Genomic DNA, 21,902 nt, shown 5'->3' on the forward strand with positions numbered 1-21,902 from the left:
GCCGGGCGAAGGGCGGTGGAGCGGTCCCGGAGTGATGACGCGCTTCCTGCCCTCCCCGGCGGGGGTCTGCGCCTGGAGTCCGCAGCGGCGGCAGCTGCGGGCGGCGGCGGAGCAGGCGGGAGCGGGCAGCAGGCGAGCGGGGGGGAAGGAAGCGAGCGAGCAGCGGGGCTTAGGCGCTTTGCAATGCTACAGTAACGCCTTTCCCGGTAGGAGCCCGCGAGGACCCCCTTGTCCTGCCCTGCCGTTGCACGTTGCATGGAGTGTCTGGTCCGTGCTGAGCCGCCGAGAGGGGGAAGACTCGGCGCAGGGCTGAGCGGCGGGAGCGTTTCAGCTGCCGCTGGGTTTCGCATGTAGACGCCGCGTTGCCCCTAGCCAGGCAGGCGGCAGCTGCCGGTCGCCGGTCCGGCGGCGGGCGGCGGCAGGCGGGAGCTGCGCTCCGTCCGGCACAGCCTCGTCCGCGCGTAGCGCTGCCCGCCCAACAAGTTGCCGGTTCCAGGGAAGACAGCGATAGCCCGGTCCAATGCTGTGCGGGGAGCCGGGTTGCCGCGGCCCGGTAGGGCTCCGCCGCCGGGCGGGCTGAGCCCCAGGAAGGGGAAAGCGGCCCCGGCTCACCTTCCCTTCGTCAGGAGCCGGGCCGAGGTGGGAGGGAAACCGCGGTCCTTTGGGATTCCTCCCTGAGCCGTATAGGATTGGTATGGGAGGGAGGTGCTGGGGCGGCCGGCTCTTCGCAGCGCGTCTGGAGGAGCTTCGTGTGGCCGGGTCGAGGGGTGGGTTTGCTCCACCGACGGAGCTGTTCGCCGTTGGGCGCTACTGGCGACCGCGATGGAAAAAAAAAAACCCAACCCTTTTCGCAACACGTTGGGGAGCGACGACCTCCCAAGGACGATCGTGCCGCGTGTGTATACGCGTGTACTTATATCCATTTATCTCTGTATATGTCCGCCTCTTCCCACCAGACCCGTGGGACGGCTCGGGTTGGAAGCGGGTCGCGGGCCGGTCCCGTAGAGCCACCCCGGAGGGCAGGGAAGGACGCGTCCGCCCCTGCGCAGCGCAGATGAGGATGGGTGGGCTGGTGAGCCGCGCCGTTCCGCGGCCTCCCGATTCCCCGGGCCAGCCTGGGAGCGTGCAAGCGGCCAGCGGCTCTGGACTACCTGCCCCAGTGCAGCAGGACTTCGTGCCCGCGACTGACTAAAGCACAAAACCTCCCGTGGTGCGAGGTGGCAGTGTGTGCTTGTGGAGGGCCTGTCCACGCTGTGGGCTGGGGTCCCCCTGCATATCCTGGCAGCTCTTTTTCTTTCATGCCCCCCTAGCAGATGGCTGTGGGGTGCAGGGCACAGTCTTGCCTTTGGGTGACTAGAGGGCCCTGACACAGTGCCGCTGCTTGGGCACAGCACGGGAACACCTGTCTGGGAACTGGTGCCTCTGCTGTCTTTGCGCTCACCTTCTGTAGCGCTTTTGTTTTGCTGACCAGCTGCTTCAGTTTATTTAGGCTCTACATTTTGTGTGTTAAAATGCTGCTGCAGTGTCTAGTTAGATTGTGGGAATGTTCATTGATTGAAAAACTCTAGCGGATTAAACAATTGCCCGCTTCTCTCCGAATCTTTTAAAAGTTTATTTTGCAGACCTGTATTTTAGAGCCAAGTTTGAGCCATATTAAGTTTCAAACCAGAGAGCCAGTTCTGAGTTTGAAAGTATGTTGTTTAAAGGCATCAGGAGTTCTGCATCGTCGAGAGGGCCCAATAGCTATGGAAAAATGTCCGTATGATTAAAAAGCAAACAAGCAACACGTTTCTGAGATTGCTCTTGCTTAGGTAAAATGTCACTTACTCATATGCATATGGCAGTGTGTTGCAAGTGTGAGTGCAAGCTGCCAGTGTTAGTTATAAATACCTTACAAATTATACTATATGAAAAGCCTTCATACCTGTTTGAGATAATGGTCAGCCGTTCTAACAGTACAGCTGTTAGCTAAGTTAACTATGAATTAAGTTGACTGAACTACTTTATCTGCTTTAATTTTCAAAACATGAAATTTTTAAGGCAGTGCCTTCAGATTGAAGGTTATCACACAGCTGGGGGGGGAAATATCTCATGCCTCTAGGAAGTGCATTTCATGTGAGTTTCATGATGCCTCATTTAACTCACAGGTCACTGCAGAACTAAAGCGTTAAGTGGAATTTTCATCTAGTTTGTCTGTTGGTGGCAAAATTATTGAGCTTAAGTAAAATAAGAATACTTCTTGTTTCTGTTGCCAATCTAAGTCTCTGGGCTAACTGTAACAAATCTGGGCAATATTTAAGTTCTGAATCTCAGCATAAGATTTGATAAAGACTATAGCAATTTCATATAGGATACCCATTCGTTTTACCATTCAGACTATAGCAGTTTACCCTGAATAATTGTCCTGTGTGTTCTTACAGTAACATCTGTTGCATGATATCATGTAATGGAATGTAGTACAGCCCAATTTAAGTTGATTTGAAATGTTGCCGTTGCACTGTAGTAGTGCCTGAGAGGGCGAGGGTTTTTTTGGTGTATGTGTGATGGATAGATTGGTTAGGAGTAGATGATGTTAAGAAAAATGAACTTGCATTTGAACTGCAAAGCATTAAGTAATTTTACTCTGAGCCTGGTTTGTTGTACAGTTTTACTTAGACTTCTTTCATCATTTGCCAGCTAATCTAATCACTGAATTATATTTACATTAGGAAATGCATCTATAGTTATAAATATAACTGATTAGTACAAAACACCACTACAGTAGATTCAAGTCTTTTATTTTGGAGCAGGAGGAGTGGGCTTGAAACAACTATCTGGCTGTGGCATAGCTTGAGCTGCATAATCTTCATGAAAATTTTTGCTGTGAAAACGTTCTCTTACTTGGTATTGTTTCTACAGAGATTTGACTCTGCACAGCAAAGATGTTGTGAAGCATTAATATTTGGATTGTGTCACTTTTATATGCTTACTTATATAATAGATAAATATATTAAATCTGTGCAAATGCAAGGTCTAGGCAGCTTCCAAAAATGCCAGTACTTAAATAGTCACCACAACTAGACAGTAGTACAGACATCCACCTCCATTCCTTCTTGTGGCATTGTAGCTGTTGGGATATCAGTGTTGTATGTTCATGAAATGTGAGCAATACCATTTGCTGAAGCATCACTCCAATCCATAATTTTAGCATTAAAGTACCGAAAACACCGAAAAAATAATTCCTAGCTTCTAGTCCTATCTGAACCTCAGACATTTCAATAAACAGCCAAATGTGTAGGCATCCTGATTTTTTTTTTTTTTTTTTTTTTAATATGCAGAGTTTCTTGCCAGGAAGTTCTTCTCCAGATACTGCCTTTGCACCAGGCTGTAATTAGGAAAGAAGTGTGAATGTGTTTACAGACCACTGTATCCAGCTTTCAATTCACACACACCCCCACCCCCCACCCCCCCTCTTGAATCTTTAAAAGATTTGGCAAATCTGTTTATGCATGTTTCTGCAGACAATAGAATGCTGATGCAAATTGAGAACAGCAAACAAAATGGTTGGGTTTTGTTGCAAATGTAGGGAGGCTGTCTTAATAGGCAGTATTTTGCATATTAGGTTTCATTTGTTTACTTTTGGATTTTAGTGTGTCAGTTGGGTCAAATGTTACTGGTATATAGCTGGAAATTGTAGTTTCTGGTAGTCCTGTCTGTTAGTACCTGAAGGGGAATGCAGGTTTTTGCTTCTGGGATTCTGCTTTTGACCACACATGGTTATGAAGAGTATAAATTAAATTGAACTGAGGAACTTTTGGGGGTAGGGGAGATGCAAATGATAAAGCAGAGGTTTTTTTCGGAGTAGCCTGGCTCCCAAGTTCCAGAGGCTGCTACGTTAAGCAGAATAATATAGGCTTTTGCAAGTCTGTGGATGAGATTGTTATGATTATGGACAGCATGTTGTGTCATAAGCTCTTTTATGCCTTATTTTTATTGTTGTGATTAAACAATCAATTCTTTTTCAAAAAGAATGTCTGGTTGCCTTGAAGGTAGCCCAAGCTACTTAGATGCATAAGTGCTTGGCTGATCCACAGGGTGCTGAAATCCTGGGTCTGATCAATATTCAGAGAATTGTGGCCTTCTATCTCTGGGTGCAGTAAAGACATGCCTTTTGAGTGAGACTGATGTGCTTGGGGATGAGATGGTGGCAAGGAGCCTGTGGTTAGTTTTGATGCCAGACTTGTAACTGTGAGCACTGAATTTTCTAGGTTACTGTCCCTGCTAATGCTGCTGAAAACTCATTTCACAGTAGTGTCAGAGAACCATTTCCCTGAGTGTGTTGTGTGCACACACGCTTATCTTGGAATTGAGTTTGAATTAGCCTGTGTACTTGAAGCAATTGTGATAACATTTTGATATTTTCCACTTCCAGTTGCAAGCTGGGATTCCATCCCCAGAGATCCACCCCCTCAATTCTCAAAGCTCCAGTGCCTTTTTGCCCAAGCATCTTCATAAAGCTAGAAAATGCACTAACTGACCTCACAAGGTGAGGTTGACCATACAACAATAAGTTTCGTCTTAAAATGTCTTTACAGTACTACAGTACTGACTTCTTACTTGTAGTCCCTTTACTTGGCAGTGACCAGTTGAATTTCTGCCAAGATGGGTCAGGCTGGTGCTTGAAACTGCCTTCCTTGCATTCTCAGTAGGTAGCTCATCTTTCTGTGTTTGGGCAGCAGGAAGAGAGTGTGAACTGAAGTGAATTGTAAATGAACCTTGTGTCTTTCTATCTGGCAACTTTTGTAAGGTTGAGATTTCTGATTTCCCTGAAAAAGTGACTTGTAACCCAGGAATAAGCAGGAAGCTCTCAGTCTTCTAAATCACAGCAAGTAACAGTTGAGGTGGTAAAGAATCAATGGTACTACATGGGCTGTTTATTTTTTCAAGTCAAATAACAATTTACGTTTGTCAGCTGTGGTAGAGAGATTTGTTGCTATAGTGTATATAAAAGTCTTTAGTGTTGCTGAAGCGTTTGGCGTAGTGGTGTGAGGACCTCGTAAACAATAGGATTGCCTTCGGAGTTCTGTAATGCTTTTCTTATTACATATTCTTGTTTATTTTCATATAATGATCTCTCTTACCTTTCTTGGGAGTTGATATCTGTAATATGGTAAATAACCCTTTGTTTCAGCTACTTCAAGTCTAGCTTATGCTGTGTTTTGGTTACAGTGGTGGTATGTACTAGTGGGAAAGTTGTGATTGTTCTGGAATGTGAGATTTAAAGTTCAGGTATAGATGACAAATATGTGAGCATAAAACAGTTTCAGAAACTTACTGATAGTAGAAATCAGGCTTGAATTTGTATTATGCCTTAAAGGCATTTATGACAAGTACCTTTTACCTTTGTTCAATTTAAATGTGCCAAATGCTGTGTAGCAGGAAACAGCATGGAAGCAGCAAAGGCAGGTTATGAATGTCTGATGGAGATGATAATCCCTGTTGGCGAAAAGACCTATGGTATTCTAATGGGAGGGATTGTGGCAGGAATGTGGTGGTGGTGTAGGACTGAAGCACATAATGCACAATAAAAATGTTGAAATACTAGGACAAAGTCAAAATTTAGCAATGGGGCTACAAATGAATATCTGAATAAATGAGATCAGGAAGCCGAAACTGAATGCTATAGTTCCTTGTAGCCTGCAAGTTCTGTAATTCTTCCTTATAATTTTCCCTCTTTTGACTAAAAGATTTTTAGATTAATTTTTGTTGCAGTATAAGGAAACATCTCCTGTTGGCAAGGAGGTATCTGAACTATCTGGGGAAAGGATCAAGTGGGAGCTACGACTGCACAGCAGGCATGCAGGGTGAAGCAGAAGGAACCAGTGGCATGTCTTCTGAGTCAGGGTATCACTAAAGGCACTATTACAAGGAGGAAGAGATAAATGTCCAACTTGAGTTTAAAAAAAATGAAGGCTGTAGGAAATGAGATCACTCTGTTGTGATGTTTAAAGTTGGAAATGTTATATGCAACAGCTGAGGATGTACAGACCCCAAGCAAGAACCCAAGATCTTATAGTATGTACCAACCCTGAAAAATATTTGTTTGTTTTTTAATTTAAAAAAAATCCAGTGGCTGTGTTTGCAGTTGTCAGTAGGGTCCTGATCAGCCTGACTGTAGCTGGATTACCTGTTAGCTGCACTATGATACTAACCAGACTTAAAAGCAGCTGAGGAGAAGAGAAGCATAACTGAATGTACAGAAGACTGAAACCTGTGAAGAAAGGGTAGTTAAATAAACTTTGCCTGGTGAGATGGACAGACCAGACTATGGATTAAGCGCAGAACAAACCCAGACATAGAGAGAGGCAGGGTTGCAGCGGATCTAACGGGCCTTGTCTGAGGCCTTTGTATGTAGAGGACATGGATATATAAGGGGTCAGTTCAAATGGGTTCACAGGTGCTGTATGGGTGAGTGACGTTTTGTCCTCTCTCTGTGCTTAGAGAGCCAAGAAGCCAAAGGCCAGGCTAAATGAACTTTTCCCAAGAGCGGGAAGATAGTCTGTTAGTGGTGCTACCTGCATCCATAGCTGCGGGTAGTTGGAGGACATAAGACACTTCAGTCTTTCTCCTCTCCTTTTGTACACTGCCTGTTGTTTTGTTCCAAATGGGCACCTCATTCCAGAACATGCAGATACTTACCTCTTACAGGGAGATGCTTAGCCACTGCTGTGTGGCTGTTCCTGAAACAAAATGGTCCAATCTTGAAAAATCCCATTGTAGCGGTCACAGCAAACCATCCAACATCAACACAAAGCCTTCTAGTAACATGGAAAATAATTGTTTGAACCTTGATGATCTTGAGGAAAAGAACAGTTATGTTCAGTAGGTGATCACCTAGTGGCACAGTAGGGGTAGAAAGCCCAAGTATGCAAATTTCTTGGTAGTATTTTTGAGGAGGAAGGAGGAAGTGTCACTTTTTCTATCCTAACAACTTTTTTGCTGCTGCCTGGTTTGCAGCACAGGCCCATCCATCCCAATAGTTGGTGGTTGCCTGAGCTCTAAAGCAAATATTTCATGAGTGAAATTGCTCCATGAGAGGATTTAGGGAAGTGCTATTTGTTCTCAGGTGACTTCTTGAACAGTACTCTTAAAATTCTAGTTCTTTACTTCTTGAATAGTTCTTGAAAGCAAAGGCTTTCAGCAGCTGTTTTGTATTAATTGCTGTGATGATCAAGGTGCTAGCCAAATTTTAATCTATTCTGCCTAACAAAAAGCAAGATATACGAAATAAGAAACTATGGAATTTAAGTTTCACAATTCTTTTGTTTTCCTGTAAGGAAGCCCACAAGACAAAACATTAAAATATTGGAAGGACCTGGGTGGAAAACATATTCTTAAAGATTTCATGTCAGAACTGTGGCTGACTTTGTAAGAACACTGCAACAGAATGGCAGGGCTTTAGTGGCAGAGATGAGGCAGAAAAATACTTTGATTGTGGTACAAGTGTGTGGTTAAGGTGAACTACTTATGCAGCAGTTGTTGGCGATAATTTAACACAGATAAACAAAGCCTGCAACTAGTTACAAGGGTAGATGTGCCCTGAGGAACCAAGCAAATCACTACTGAAACAACTGTAAGGCCAGCCCATGAAAGTAACTCAGTAATGACTGTGAATATCTGTGCAGGAAAAATGTGTTCCTACCTAATGCTATTATCATTCCTTTTCAAAGATAAATTGAAGTTTGAAGCGTTAAAAATGCTATCCGCGTATGAGGGCAAAATGCCCTGTTACTGTAGGCTGAAAACTAAAAATTAAAACCAAAACACTATGTTCCATGTGGATCTTATTACAATCAGCAATGGCCTTAATTTCTTCGGAATAGTATTACCAGCCTACCAGGTCATTTAAGGCAGTGGTTTCCAAAGTTTTTTTGATCTGTCACCCTTGTCAGTAAAGATTTGTGAGCATGCACCCTCAAAATACATATATTTATTTATAAATTATACACATATACTGCTGTACTAATATTATGTACATTATAAAACATATGCAAAATAGAAATTAAGAAAGGATGAGATAAACGCTATTTTAAAAATTTGTTTTATTTCTTAACAAAAACCCTTTTTGCTCTTGTTTAAAAAAAAAAATCTTGTAGTGAGAGCTATGTGATTGAATATGCTTCACTATTTTTTTAAAAAATCTTGGTTTAACACTTTGATACAGCTATTCGAAGGTCTGGTTCTAAGTTCAGTTTATTTCAATACTTGGTTTTAATGGCTGTCATAGCTGAAAAGGACACCTCACAAAGATACATAGATCCAAATGGAAGAAGTGCATTGTTGGTTGTGCTTACTAAATCATGATACTAATTTTCCACTCCCATACACTAATTATGCAAAAATTTTTCTTGGAATTCATCTATTACATTTCCATCTTCCCTGATGTCAATCAGTTGTTCTTGCAAACTAATGGGAAGGTGTTGTATTCTTCTATTTTTAACAAATGCATTCAAACCCCCCTGAAACTCTTAGAATATTTTTAAACAGGTTAGGAAATGATGTTTCCAAGTCTTTTAAGTATACAGATTTCAGAGGTTTTTATAGGTGACACATCATTTTCAGCAACAAAACCACATAACAATGGAAACATTTCCAAAAATCTGTTTTCAAAAGAATCTCTGTAGAGTGAGTTTCTTTTGAAAAGCAATTACTTTCTTGCTCACTGTTAAAATGTCAACTTCACCTTGAAGGGACACCTTAAGTGTGTTTTGTTTGTTTGTTTGTTTAAATATCTGCTAGGTAGCATACTAATGACAGCCACTTGTCACAGAAAAGGTCAGCAAATTTTGAACAGTTGTCTTTGTGGAAAAAAACCTGCATAATGCATCTTTAAGTTTGACAACTCTTTTAACCACTTTGCCACAAGATAACCAGCAAACCTCAGTGTGGGAATATGATTTTCATGGTCACTCCCCATCTCATTAAAAGGTATTGTAAAGATTCTGCTATTTAAAGTTCTTGTTTTTATAAAATTAACCATATCAGTGACATCCTGTAGCACTTTATGCACTTCTGGCTCCAACTTTGCTGCAATAGCTTGCCTACGAATGGTGCAGTGAAAGAATTGTACATGTGGTTCTATCTGTAACATTTACACTGGAATCCTTTTTTTCTTTTTTTTCTTTTAAATTCTGTTCAAAGCTGCCACTCCAGCGATTACACTTGCAAAGTTTTTCCATAAAATGGTGTTTCTATTAAAGAAATAATTTACTGTTGAGAATACTTTGAGTCATCTCCAGTACATCTTTCCTGTAGTGACTCGAAAAAAAGTAGTTCCCGGTGTATTTCATCACTGAAACTATCTAGCATATACCGTAAGCTCAGACATGTTAGAAACATCTGTAGCTTCAGCCAACAGTATAGCAAACCTCCCACACTGCACAACTTATTCTAATACTTGTTTCTTCAAATCTTTGGCTGTTTTCTATATGTCTTCCAGCAGTATTTGCTGGCAAAGGAATGCCAGATTGTTTTCCATGTATTATTTCGGCCATTTTTTACTGCAGCAGGAAGACCAAGTGCTTCCCCAATGGTATGTAGCTTTGTCTCTTTTGCTATTAAGTAAGAAACCTTAAAAGAGGCTTCTGAAGGTTTATCATTAAGTTCAATGGTTTGTTTTTTTCTTTTCTTTTTAAAGTACTATATTGAGTATCACATGACTTGAAACCAGTGCTGAAGAAATTGTAGAGATTTGTCGTCATGTTCTGGGTGCTTAGTTTTTAAATGTCTTGCTAATCGTGATGGCTTCATGCTGTCATTAGCTAATATCTCAAGCCACAATGTACACTTAGGGTGAGGTTCATCATTAATGATAGCAGATGTAAATCCATATTTCAAATAGTCATCTTCATAATTTCAAATTCTTTTGGCCAGCTTTTTGTCAGATCTGATTGGATTATTGATTTTACCTCATAACAAGTCTGACAAGGAGCTTGTACTGGGGGTAGAAGATCAGCTGATGCACATGGATGTTGAAGCAAAAGCAAAATCTGTCATGGCATCTGTGTACCTGACATAACATAACACAACACTTCAACGTCTTCAGGGTCAGAGGTGATTTGAGAAAGATTGCAACTGTAGAGGGCCCTAAACCATTTGTGTATTTCCCTGGTTAGAATTCCTTGTCTTCACTTGCTTCTGCCCTGGTTGTATATTCTCTTATTATTATAATTCCTTTTCTGTGCTATTAAACTGTCTTTATCTCAACCCATCCCTTGACGTGGGGTGAGGGGAGTGAGGGAGCCGCTGTGTGTTGCTTAGTTGCCAGCTGGGGTTAAACCACGCCAGCCTCGCATTCTTGTACTTTAAAATACGGTATTCAGTTATGTGACCCAGGTGTGTTGTGACAGCATGCAAATTTTTATGAGCATGTCTTTGTGAATTGTGGCCTTAGGTCATGCCAGTTAAACTTTTAGAAATGAACATTCCTAAATGATTTAAGTTTTGTTAGTTTGGTTGGGTTTTTTTCCGTCTGGGACTTCTTAGAAGGGACAGCAATTCTTACTCAGTTTGTTTAGCAGCCAACACAATGTAGTTCTCATCCTGCCTGAGGCCACAGTGTCTTCCCTTAAAGATAAATTTCAAGTACCTGCTAAACATCTGCTGTCAGGCACCAGTACTGTTTTGGTACCTACCCAATAAGTGTATCTCCTCATGTACAGCTCAGCTTTCTGTAGCTGTCATGTGAGTTTTAAGGAATGAAGTACAACTTTAGCCCCTGAGGAAGATGCAAAAGCAAGGTGGGGTTGCAGATAACAGTCCTTTGGGCAAAAACAGAAGATTAAGCAGGGAGTTGCTTTTTGAAAGTTGTTTACAAGGCACTTAAAATGAAAGGAAAAAAAATGTAGAATTAAGACAGAAAATAATAAAAAGAAAAATGAGAAAAGGATCTTTTTTAAAAACTGTAGTTACAGCTTTGTAAAGGCTGAAGATTTGCAGTTGTGTGGTATTGACTAATTTTTTTTTTCCCTGGACTATATACTCATTTCAAATTTCTTGTTTAAGGTGTACCTTTCATTATTTAAACCAAATTTGCATTACTACCTGTGAAATAGTCTCTGTACTACCATAATCAGATACAGAAAGCAGCCATCTCTTCGTAGAAACAGACTTTCTAGAACAGTTGTATTTGGTACCAACACTTATTTCTGATGTGTTTAATATAATATTTTTTTTCTTCTTGAGTTATGTTGTTCTGTAAAAAGAGTCTCCAATTCAGCTTTCTTTTATTTGGGATGTTTTTCTTGACATTTATTCTATGGGACCTAACTCTCCCATGACGTGTGAAAAGTGAATCAGGATGCTGGAGACTTGTGGAAGTGAAATTTATCTTCTTTTTGGGCCTCTAGTGTTTAATAGAAGTCAGTTGTTTTCTTTCTTCGGTCAATCTATAGATGTTTGAAATTACTTGTGCTTGTTGGGAATTTGCCATTTGAAATGTAAGCAATTCAGACTTAAGATATCTCCAAGTAGCTTTGAATTAGAAATGCTTTCTTCTGACATTCAGGTGATATTCAGCGAAGCAATAGGAAAATGCTTCTTTATAAGTAATAAGCTAGTGAAAACCTAGTATTTGTATAATCAAGCTTGCCGAAGGAGTATGACTGTCTTGTTAGTAGCTAGTGGAATGCAGTCTTTTGACAGCGTTGGTTGACAATCTTATATCTTGATCAGTGTGAGTGTATCGGTGACCGTTAGCTAGTGAAACAGCTGCACATATGATAGAGGAGCTGTAGCAAGTAGGACAGAGGCCAGCTTTTGCTTCTATTTAATGTTTCTTCTTGTTTAGAGTCATGGAATGCTTGCATGAAACCAGCTCATTCTCCAGAATGCAGCTGATACAAAATGGGGCCGAACTGAAGTATTTGCAGAAAAAATTTAAAATGGTAAGGCTTGGTGAAGAATGCAAACAAGTGAATCTGGGTTATTGTTAGGCATACTCTGGTTGGATAATGAATGTCTTGGGAACAAAAAAATGAAACTCAAGTGGTATGTGGTATCTTGGTGCAAGTCCCATAGTCCAGAAATTCAAGGGGTTGTAACAAGGAATCTGTGTTCAGCAAAAAAGCTTTAGTGTCATGTGGAAGACAGAAGTCCTGACTAATAGTTAACTAAAGAGTGGATTTAGAGCAGAACTTTGAAGACTGAAAATGTGCATTTCCAGCATCCCTTCGTTTCCATTGAAGGCTTGTTGTTTGCTTATTCAAGAAACAAAGTAGGGATGAAACACACCATCAACAAGCATTGACCTCAGAGTTAAGTCTGGTGTCAGGGGACATGGATGGCTCCAGATTGCAGTTTACATGGTTAGATATGTAGAGGTTATAGGGCTTGTTGCTACATGTTCGGATATACCTACTTTGAAAGGCTTTTTTGGCACACAGAAGGGAAAAGCTTGCCATCTCTTTTGCAGTGGAACACATGAATCGGTGTGGTGCTCCAAAGCTACCTATCAAGATCCTTTGTGTAAAGAGAATACCCTTAGGAGGGTTTTGATAATAATAGCTGCTTTGTCAAAGAAGACTTCTCTATTATGCAGAGCTTTAAATTATCTGTCCAATATACAGTGGACAGTGGCTGCTATCTCCACTCAAGGGGGATGAAGACAGAGAGTGCTTACAGTTCTCTAACCTAGATGTTACACTGCAAATGAGTGATACAGTGCTGTATCTTCCTCATGGAATGAATAAACAACTAAAGCACTGGAAACAAGTATTTACTTTAGAAGAGTCTGATTTTTGAGCTGGAAGAAATAATCTGATAGGTTAAACTATTCTGAGAATCTCTGGAAGTCTGCAGGGTGCTGCAACTTACAAGTATAATAAACCTTAATTTCAGTTTGTTTATACTGGTAGCTAGTGGTTTCTAAATGTCTGTTCTTGGCTTGTTTGGGGGCAAGTCTTGCAATAGTTGTTTCCTGCAACTGAACAAAGAAGCAGTGTTTCTTAAGTATTTGAGAGAAAATAATATATAGGCAAAAGGCAATGCTTACCAGGTAGTGGAGAAAAGGAACTTCTCAGTAATCCAGCTTTGAAATCCTTGAATCAGAAAAAAATCTTTTTTTCCCACATGTGCTCCTTCTCCCATGCATGCTCTGTTGTCCTGCTTTAGTGTCTGCTGCTTAATGATTCCAAATACATAGAAGCTTGTGTTTAGTCCTGCATAAACCAAAGTGTAGACAGGAAGAGGTTTGCACACTTCTAGATCTGTATGAAGTGTGTGTTAATGTTGATACCTTCTCACATTGAACCGGATGGTTGCACCTTTTGAGCTGCTGCTTCAAGTTCTTGTCCCACTGAGATACCTATGCTTTGACTGCACTTAGTGGTTTGGGTTTTTTTAAGGTGTTGTTAACAATCATATAAGCTTGAAATGCAAAATAGGTATAGCTGCTGTTTAGGTCTCCATGGTGACCATGGGATCCTGAAAATTAAGGAAAATATTTGACTTCCTAGGGCCCTAGGTACATCTAGGCCCTGTGGGTTTAGGCTTAAAACTTAGAAAAGTGCTTCTTCAGGCAATGTAGAAAACTGTACATACAATATAAAACATTAAACACAGTTTGTAAGAGAGGAGGTCTGTGGTAGTGTTCAAGTAAAGAAAGGTTTTCTGTTGGGTTTTGAGGTTTATAGAGATGAATTACACTTTATAAATTACTCCAAAAGCATTTTATAAATAGTAGTTTGGGCTGCCTCCGTAAAGTGTCAAAAGAATAACCTTGCTGTGTGAACAGTTACTGCACTTGAAGACAATGTAAGTTATTAATGAGATGGTGAAGTTGTGCTTTCTGTTGCATATACATGGTATTTTCTAATCTACTGAACACAAGTTTTCAATTGTACACAGAGGCACAAGTCAAAGCCTTTGAAGCACTATGGAAATCTGTGTACGTGAGAGTAATGGCTTAGGGAATGTGTGTGTAAAATAAGCATGTATATGATGTGTTGAATCTGTCTAAATGGGCACCAATACAGCTTGTGGCCTTGGCAGTTGACTACTTAAGATATTTCAAGCCACATATCAAAATAAATCCACCAAATTAGTGTTGATGATCAGAAGGAAATATATATTAATTTATTGTGAAGAATGGAAGTAATCTAACTTTAAGATGATTTGTTTGACTTCTTAAGGATAAATAGAAAGTCTTAGGAGTACATGGTATTGATTTTGAATGCTTTAACATGGTTATTGTAAGTCAGAGGCAAGGACCAGTCTTTGTGCTTAAGCTGCTGAAGTGTCTAGACATGAATTGAAATCTGGAACTATTTTTGCAGCATTCTCTTGCATAGAATGATGATGTATCATACCCTGTATCAATGAATTACTGGTATCCATTTTTGGTTTCTGCATTCTCTCTTAGAGAAAAGTGGGTTTGACAGTTTAAGGCCAAATTCTACTGTCATCTGATACTTCATTCTCTTCACACAGCATGTAGCCAATCTGTGGACTCTGGCAGTTTTGGGGATCAGAGCTGAGTAGCCATATGGGCAGGGTTGATGTGGTTATGCATGCTACAATACAAGTCCTCAACTTCAGCCACAAACAGTAGAATTTAAGTTGAGAGCCTAGGGGGAACAATTTTTTCCTTGCATTGCATATATAGAGTTGGTTGAGTGATCAGGATTTTACCCTTCTCAGAAGCATTACAGGCATGTAATTGCTCTGTCAAAGGAGAAAGCAGAGACCTTGATGCGCAAGGGGGAAGTAACTATGTGTGTCACAGCAAATTGAGTTCCAGAGCCCAAATGTCAGGTTTGGATTTGAAAATTTAATTTGAAATACTGCCTTTCAGGCATATTTTGACCTATGGCTTGAGTTTGAAGCTTTATTAGACTTGCATCCCTCTATCCCTTCTTTCACATCCCATTCTCCAGTAATTTTTCATATACTGACTGAGCATGATGGAAATAACATCTGAATTGCTGTATTCTGATGATACTTGAGAAACTTGGAGAGTAGATTTTGCACATCAGTGTTAATAGTGTTAAAAGTTTTTTTCCTAATTTGCAAAAGTATGCACTTTTTCAGGAAACCTAATATGTTCAAATTGTTGCATTATTAAAAAAAAAAAAATTGGCAGCTTCTGGAGGTGGCCCATTGGACGTCTAGCTGATTGATAGATGCTACTTATTGCCTAACCTTATTGTTGTAGGGGTTTTGTTTCCTGTACAGGTGATACTCAGAATCCAGTGGTGGCATTTATAGTATCACTGGACTGGAATTACCCAAAATTATGATAAAATTTAGCAACTTTTTTTCCCTGAAATTATTAGTTAGTGGGATAAAAATTAACAGACAATACAGTGAACAAAGCTATTGTATTTAATACTGTGTTTTAGGATAAGAATGTGTGAAGCATGTCCTTTATTATAGGCTTGGATATCCAGGGTACTGGCATAATAATCTGAAAACCACTTCTGAAAACACTTGCGTAAGTATTTTTTTGACAATGCTGTACAGTGACAAATTCAGTTATTTTTGATAATGAAAGTGCACCTTTTGTCCTTGATGAATGAATTGCCATCTCTTACAGTGAATATTAAAAATCAAACCTAATGTTTTTGAGCTAGGTTACATACCTAATGATATTTTGTCTTGAGATAGTCAGCAATTCAGGAAAGGTTAAAAGTGTTTTATCCATTTGGCCTGGGGATATATTTCTCTCTTTTTGTACTCAAAGTGATGTAACTGACCCCATCTTGCAGTGACATGTAACTTACAGTTTATTCCAACTTCCTGAGCATTAATGCCACTTTGGCTGAAGAACTTGTAAGGAGGTTTTTTGCATCTGGCTTGCTCTCTACTTGTGCCTTGTTTAGGATTTTGTATGTTACAAGTTTGGTTAAAATTAAAATTAAGATGAACTGTTCAGTGTGTGCTCTTAAGTTTCTTGCTTGTTTCTAATGGTAAAATAGAGGAAATGGTAAGATCTTGCTAACCTTGACTTGTACCTGGAGTGTGAGCAGCCCATTTTTGGTACTCTGTAAATACTATGTATAGTTAATGTAAAAGTGGATCCATTCTCAGTTACCCTCTGTTACTATTTATCCCAAAACTCAAAAAAAAGTTTCTTGGATTTTAGTTGTTGGATTTTGGTTCTTAAATTCCCCCTCCCCCCTGGTTTTTAGGCACTTTTTTCCCCCAGCTGCTGCTATGGTAAGCACTACTGAAATACTTAGTAGCTGCATATTGGAGTGCAGCCTGTGACAGTAAAAGGGTTATTCCTTGGAAGATGAGTGTCTGCCTTCATAGCAAGCACTCATTGTTCTATACATTGCCAGAATTAGTATCCTATGTTTCTATTTTGGAAAGAGCCAATCCTATTTTATTAAAACTAAGACTTTGGAAAAATGTCTCTTCAACTAGGTTTGAGTTTCAATACTTCAGGTGAATGGCATAAAAATAATTTCCTTTGTCCAGTTACTGAGGATAGACCACTTGGCCTCTGTAAGAAGCAGTTCTTTCTTTGAAGGATTGACGGACCACAGGACAGATGCTTGTTCTTATGTGGTTCTTCCTGAGCCACTCTTAATAAGGAACATCTATTCCAGTTGCCTGGTGCTGACACTAAACACAGTCCTTGTTTTTATGTGTTGGATGTGTTTAGCAACAAATATCTCATTCCAAATCTTTGTAAGAAATGCTTGTTACCAAGTTGCTCCAGCATCACAGAGGTGCACCATCCATGCTGAACAACTGTCATTAATGCCATTTTCTTCTCAGTTAGCTATATTCTGTGTAAAGATAGGGTCCTTATTAATAGATTGATGTGTATTGCATCTTGCAGAAATGCTGCTGTCAAATCACCACATTAAGGGGTGAGATTTAGGCATGCAATGGTTGGTTGCGAACTAGTGAGGAATCTAACCTTGCTGTGGAGGTAACACATTGTGTGTGGTAGTGCACACAGGAAGTACAGTGAAGCTGGAGATGCTTATGTTATGTGAATAGCTGTGACTTGTCATCTTTTTCTCGAATATAGTTTTTGAAAGATTGAGCATGTTAAATCCACACGAGATGATGTTGATTCAACCAGTGTAAATCTTCATGGTCCCTTAATCTGGGTTCTACTTTTTGAGCTATGTTTTAATCTCATCAACACTTAGTATAATTTCATGCATGATTTTTTCTGGAAGCCCTTTTGTTTCAGTTCAAGGAAGGTTATATTGGTTTGCTGTTGGTACCAGTTTGTGATAGCTGCTTATCAGAAGGCATGAAACTTTTTGTGCCAACTTTGAAGAACAGAATTCTGAACAGTGTTCTGTATTAAGCACTCTGGTAAACGTGGTTCCAAAGGCTATTTTCTGCTTCAGGTGAGCAAAGAGAATGCAGAACTCTATGCTGATTATTGTGGTTGTGAAGAATTTGTGACCCTTCCTACACTGCAACAAACTGATTTACAGTCTCTTGTGTGCAGAAACATCTACAAACCAGCTTCCTGACGTGATTAGCTACACTGCTGACCACCATTCAGTTTTTCCAGAAATTAGTAGCATAAATGGACTGTAGTACAATACCTAGCTTCTTGATGTAGTGGGGGCAGAAAAATACTTGGGCAGTGTATTGACAGAAGACTTAGTTGACTTCCAATGTGCTTGGTGACAGTGTTAAGACAGATTCTGCCTGACAGTAGGACAGAAGTCTTCATCAACAGTGTGCTTTGATATTTTTGTTATGGGGAAACAAATAATGTTGTATTTAATCTTACACACTGTTTGTGGGTTGAGTTAGAAGCTGGAGATTCCCTTTGGAAGAAGTTGTTTACAAAGATTGAAGTCTGCTTTATAAAGCAGACTTGCAGCCAAACCGATTTTTCAAATGAGCCCAACCAATGCAAAATCTGAAAAGCTGTAAGAAAGCTAGTATTAGTTTTCCTTATTTACTCCTCATTTCAGTGCCAGATACTTCCAAGTTCACTGCACTTGTCATTAAGATAAGTTATACACAGAACGCTAAATGTTGACTTTGACTTGTTCGTGTTGTAGAAATGGTCAAAGTGTTTCTTGCTGGCTTATGAAGCTTTTGAATCACTGCCTTAGAGTGTTGTGATTGAAATACTTGTACCTTTCATTTCTTTTTCCCTCCCCTGCAGAAAAAGTTGCTTTGAGAACTGAGTGTTAAATTGGAAATGACCTTACTTGCCTTCAGTTATAAATGGTAGCAATAAGGAAGGGGATTCCCCTGCTGCCAACACCCCCCCCCCCCATGGCTTTCTGTTTTGGTTCAAACCATGTCTTACAGTGTACTTTGACTTCCAGCCCTCAACATGCTGCAACAAATTTGGTTGTATTCCAAAAGCTATGTACTCGAGATCATGAGCAGGTAAAGTTGCTGTGATACAATACTTTTTGTTGTTGTTGTCTGGGAGTTAGTCGAATTAGAGATGCCACAACATTTATTGAAACAACGCCCTTTTCATATCCACCGCCATGTGCTTTTTTGTGTGCTTCATGCATTGATCTGGGCTATGTTGAACCATGAGTTAAGAAGCTGTTAATGGTGAAACACTACTGTGCCTGAAATTTGAAGAAAATAAGTCTTGTGTATGTGACAGCTTGAGAGGACAACACTGTTTCTTTGTTCATATGGCTTTCTCTTATGGGACTATGGTTCTTGTACTGTAGCTGTTATGGAAGCTAAGCACTTCAAATAAATGGTAAAATAACTTAGTAATGTTTTGTTGTGTGTTCTTTCTTAAGACAGCGTATATAAACCTCTTCTAAAAAAATCTGTTATGAAGCATTAGTAAAAATACAAAAATATTAAATAAGGTAATTAAACACTAATAGTGCTAACTGTTCTCAACCATTTAAGTACATATATTGGGTGGCTGACTAGCTGATCAGTTGTCTTACTAAAATACATCTTTGGCCAAATGTAGGTTGGTACTGGCATTCAGTTTACACCTCACCTTCAAGTTACACTGTTTGTAGCTCAAACTTCGCAATGGAGTAAGCATTGGTGTGTTGTGAGAGAGCAATTGATTATTTAAAATGTGATTGTATGATTGATACTTGGTCTTGAAAGTAATGCTACTGGGACAATGTGATTTCTAATTCAGTGATTTCTAGTGGAGTGAATGAAAAACACCTGACTCCTGTAACACAGTGTAAAATGCTCTGTATCTGTTAGGTGCACGATAGAGCAGAATTAGTGGTATACCATTATTTTGTACATCACTATGATTTAATTTTGAAGGCAAAATGAAGTTAAGCTTGGCTTCGGACTTAATTGAAGGGCTGGTTAAATTGATTTGACATTAGTATTAGTTTTATGTCATTTCCCAAATCAAGACGGCAGAACTGTGGGAGCAGGTAAAATTAGTATGAAAAACATGAGCTGCAGATAGGCTCACGTCAAGCCTCTTCCATCCTTTTGCTCCTGTCATACAAACTAAAACCAGATTTGTCTGGTTCAGCCTCTCCATGATTGACACAAGTAGGTTATGAGTGGTGATTGTTTCTTCACAGCATGTCTCTCACTTGTGTTTCCCCCCTGCCCATTTGTTCATTGTATTGTAATTCTCTTCTAGAGATTGGATGTTTTATAATTTAACAGCTTTGGATTTTTGTGATGTATGTCATTTAATTCAAAATGCTGGAGCTAAGACTGCTGAAACAGTTAATCATGAACCAGTCTTTCAGATGTGTTCCTTGCTTCACATCTTCCTTTCTGCTGTCTTCAGTACTCATTTAACAACAGCCACTCCTCTTCCAATATATAGTTGTGTTCAGCAGCATTTGTTACTGGGCACAAGTATAAACTGGGAGAGGAGTGGCTCGAGAGCAGCCCTGCAGGAAGGGATCTGGGAGTGCTGGTCGACAGCAGGCTCAGTACGAGTCAGCAGTGTGCCCTGGCAGCCAAGAGGGCAAACTGCATCCTGGGGTGCATTAAACACCGTATAACCAGCCAGTCAAAAGGGGTGATTATCCTGCTATATTCCGCGTTGGTGCAGCCTCACCTGGAGCACCGTGTGGAGTTCTGGGCCTCACAACTTAAGAAGGATTGGAAGGTCCTTGAACGCATCTAGAGGGCAACAAAGCTGGTGGAAGGGCTGGAAGGAACATCCTGTGAGGAGTGGCTAAGGACTTGGGGTTTACCTAGTTCAGAGAAAAGAAGGCTGAGAGGCGACCTCATTGCTCTCTACAGCTTCCTGAGGAGGAGAAGGGGAGAGGGAGGTGCTGATCTCTTCTCCCTGGTATCCAGTGATAGGGCATGTGGGAATGGTTCAAAACTGTGTCAGGGGAGGTTCAGACTTTACATTAGGAAGCATTTCTTCACTGAGAGGGAGGTCAAACACTGGAACAGGCTTCCTAGAGAGGTGATCAATGCCCCAGACCTGTCAGTGTTTGAGGCATTTGGACAAGGCCCTTAATAACATGCTTTAACTTTTGGTCAGCCCTGGATTGGCCAGGCAGTTGAACTAGATGATCATTGTAGGTCCCTTCCAACTGAAATATTCCGCTCTATTCTCATTCCTTGGCTCAACCTGCAAAATAGTTTCTCGGTTTTCATGCTGTCAGTGATAAATAGCAAGAATAATTTTTTCCCAAAGGTGTGCTGGCAGTAACTTCTGTTGGTGCTTCTGCTTCTAGGGGACAACGCTTACTCAAAATTAGTTACTGTTTTATTTCTGTGTCAGCTGAGAAAACTGCCTCCTAGTAGTGAGATGACTCCATCAGTTTATTAGGCTTAAAACTTGCCTTTTTTTGTCTGTTCTTGTTGTTCTGTTTGATAGTCTAACTCATTTTTCTTGTATTTTGAGAGTAACACTGAGGGAATGCCATTTTTATGGAGCCCTAAGATGGTGCAGTCAGTTTCAAAAGACTTTCAGCGTGTAAAAAGACGTTAGTGTGGCAAGAGCTAGAATTTTCATTTTTCAGGTCTTGCTAATGAGCGTATCTTCTGTTTCGAGCAGATGAGTTCTCATTAAGTCTGGCTTTTGGCTTCAGTTCAGTTTGACTGGGAAAAACTGGGTGTACTGGAAGTGCCTATCTAGCATAACATATGATACCCTGATGACTGTCCTAAGCAAAGTTATTTTAAGGGCAGCGAGGTAGGCAGTATCTCTGCAGGTTTTACTGTACATGTATTGTTTGTGAAACATAATTCGTAGTAATAGGGTTCTCAGTGGAGAAACTATAACTAGCAGGAGCCCTGAATCTTTCATGTTACTGTTTCTTGGATTTTACTCCAACTATACATAGTCTTCATGAATCACTGATGCCTCATGCAGGCAGCTGCTTGACCAGTATAACTCCTTTGAAAACTGAAAAGAAATTAAAGAGTTTACAACTAGTTGATTTTTTTTTTAAAGGAATGCATCCTTAAATGCCTCCTGGAGAATGTGTCCTGCTTCATTAAAAAAACTTCCAAACACTTGCTGAGCATAGTTCTAAGAGAAATTGTAGAATCTTTCTGGTTAGGACCCAAACAGACCTGCCCAGAAACCATACAACACTTAATAGCTTTAGCTTTGAGTATCTCTGTGGGCATTATTTTGTAACTTGCTAGGCAACATGCTGTTAAAATCCTGCTAATACTTTAGTTAACTTGATATCAGTTCAATTTTAAGTGACTGAAACCCAAAAGACTGGTTTTGTTGTTGGCTGTTCTCTTCCAGAATAACTTCTGCCAGTTCTGGTGCCTATGTCCGCAGTCATGTGTAATCCATCTGCAGCATGGTCATTGCAGTTTGCAGAACTTTAGCTTCTTTGTGCATCAGCCATTGGTTTGAAGACTGAGTAATTTTCCCAGAATGGGAAACCTTGCTGCATAATTGAAAGTATAATGGGAAAACCTTAAGTAGTTCAAGTGGCTTGAGAAGTCCATGTCCCTGTTTTCCTGATCCTTAAGGTCAGAGG

General features: G+C 40.3%; 1 protein-coding gene across 2 annotated transcripts in view; it reads left to right on the forward strand.

Annotated features, from left to right (window-relative positions):
• TLN2 (talin 2) overlaps window positions 1-21,902 on the forward strand; it is a 206,444-nt gene that overhangs the window by 443 nt on the left and 184,099 nt on the right. Inside the window, exon 1 of one of the 2 annotated variants that reach the window (XM_052806995.1) lies at window positions 66-206. The exons of the other annotated variant lie outside the window; for it this stretch is intronic. The gene's annotated coding sequence lies outside the window, so the exon portion shown is untranslated. Of the gene's footprint in view, window positions 1-65; window positions 207-21,902 lie in introns of those variants that run through there. 2 annotated transcript variants of the gene reach the window in all.

Source organism: Harpia harpyja, chromosome 14, assembly GCF_026419915.1.
Source record: "Harpia harpyja isolate bHarHar1 chromosome 14, bHarHar1 primary haplotype, whole genome shotgun sequence".
Taxonomy (NCBI): Eukaryota; Metazoa; Chordata; class Aves; order Accipitriformes; family Accipitridae; genus Harpia; species Harpia harpyja.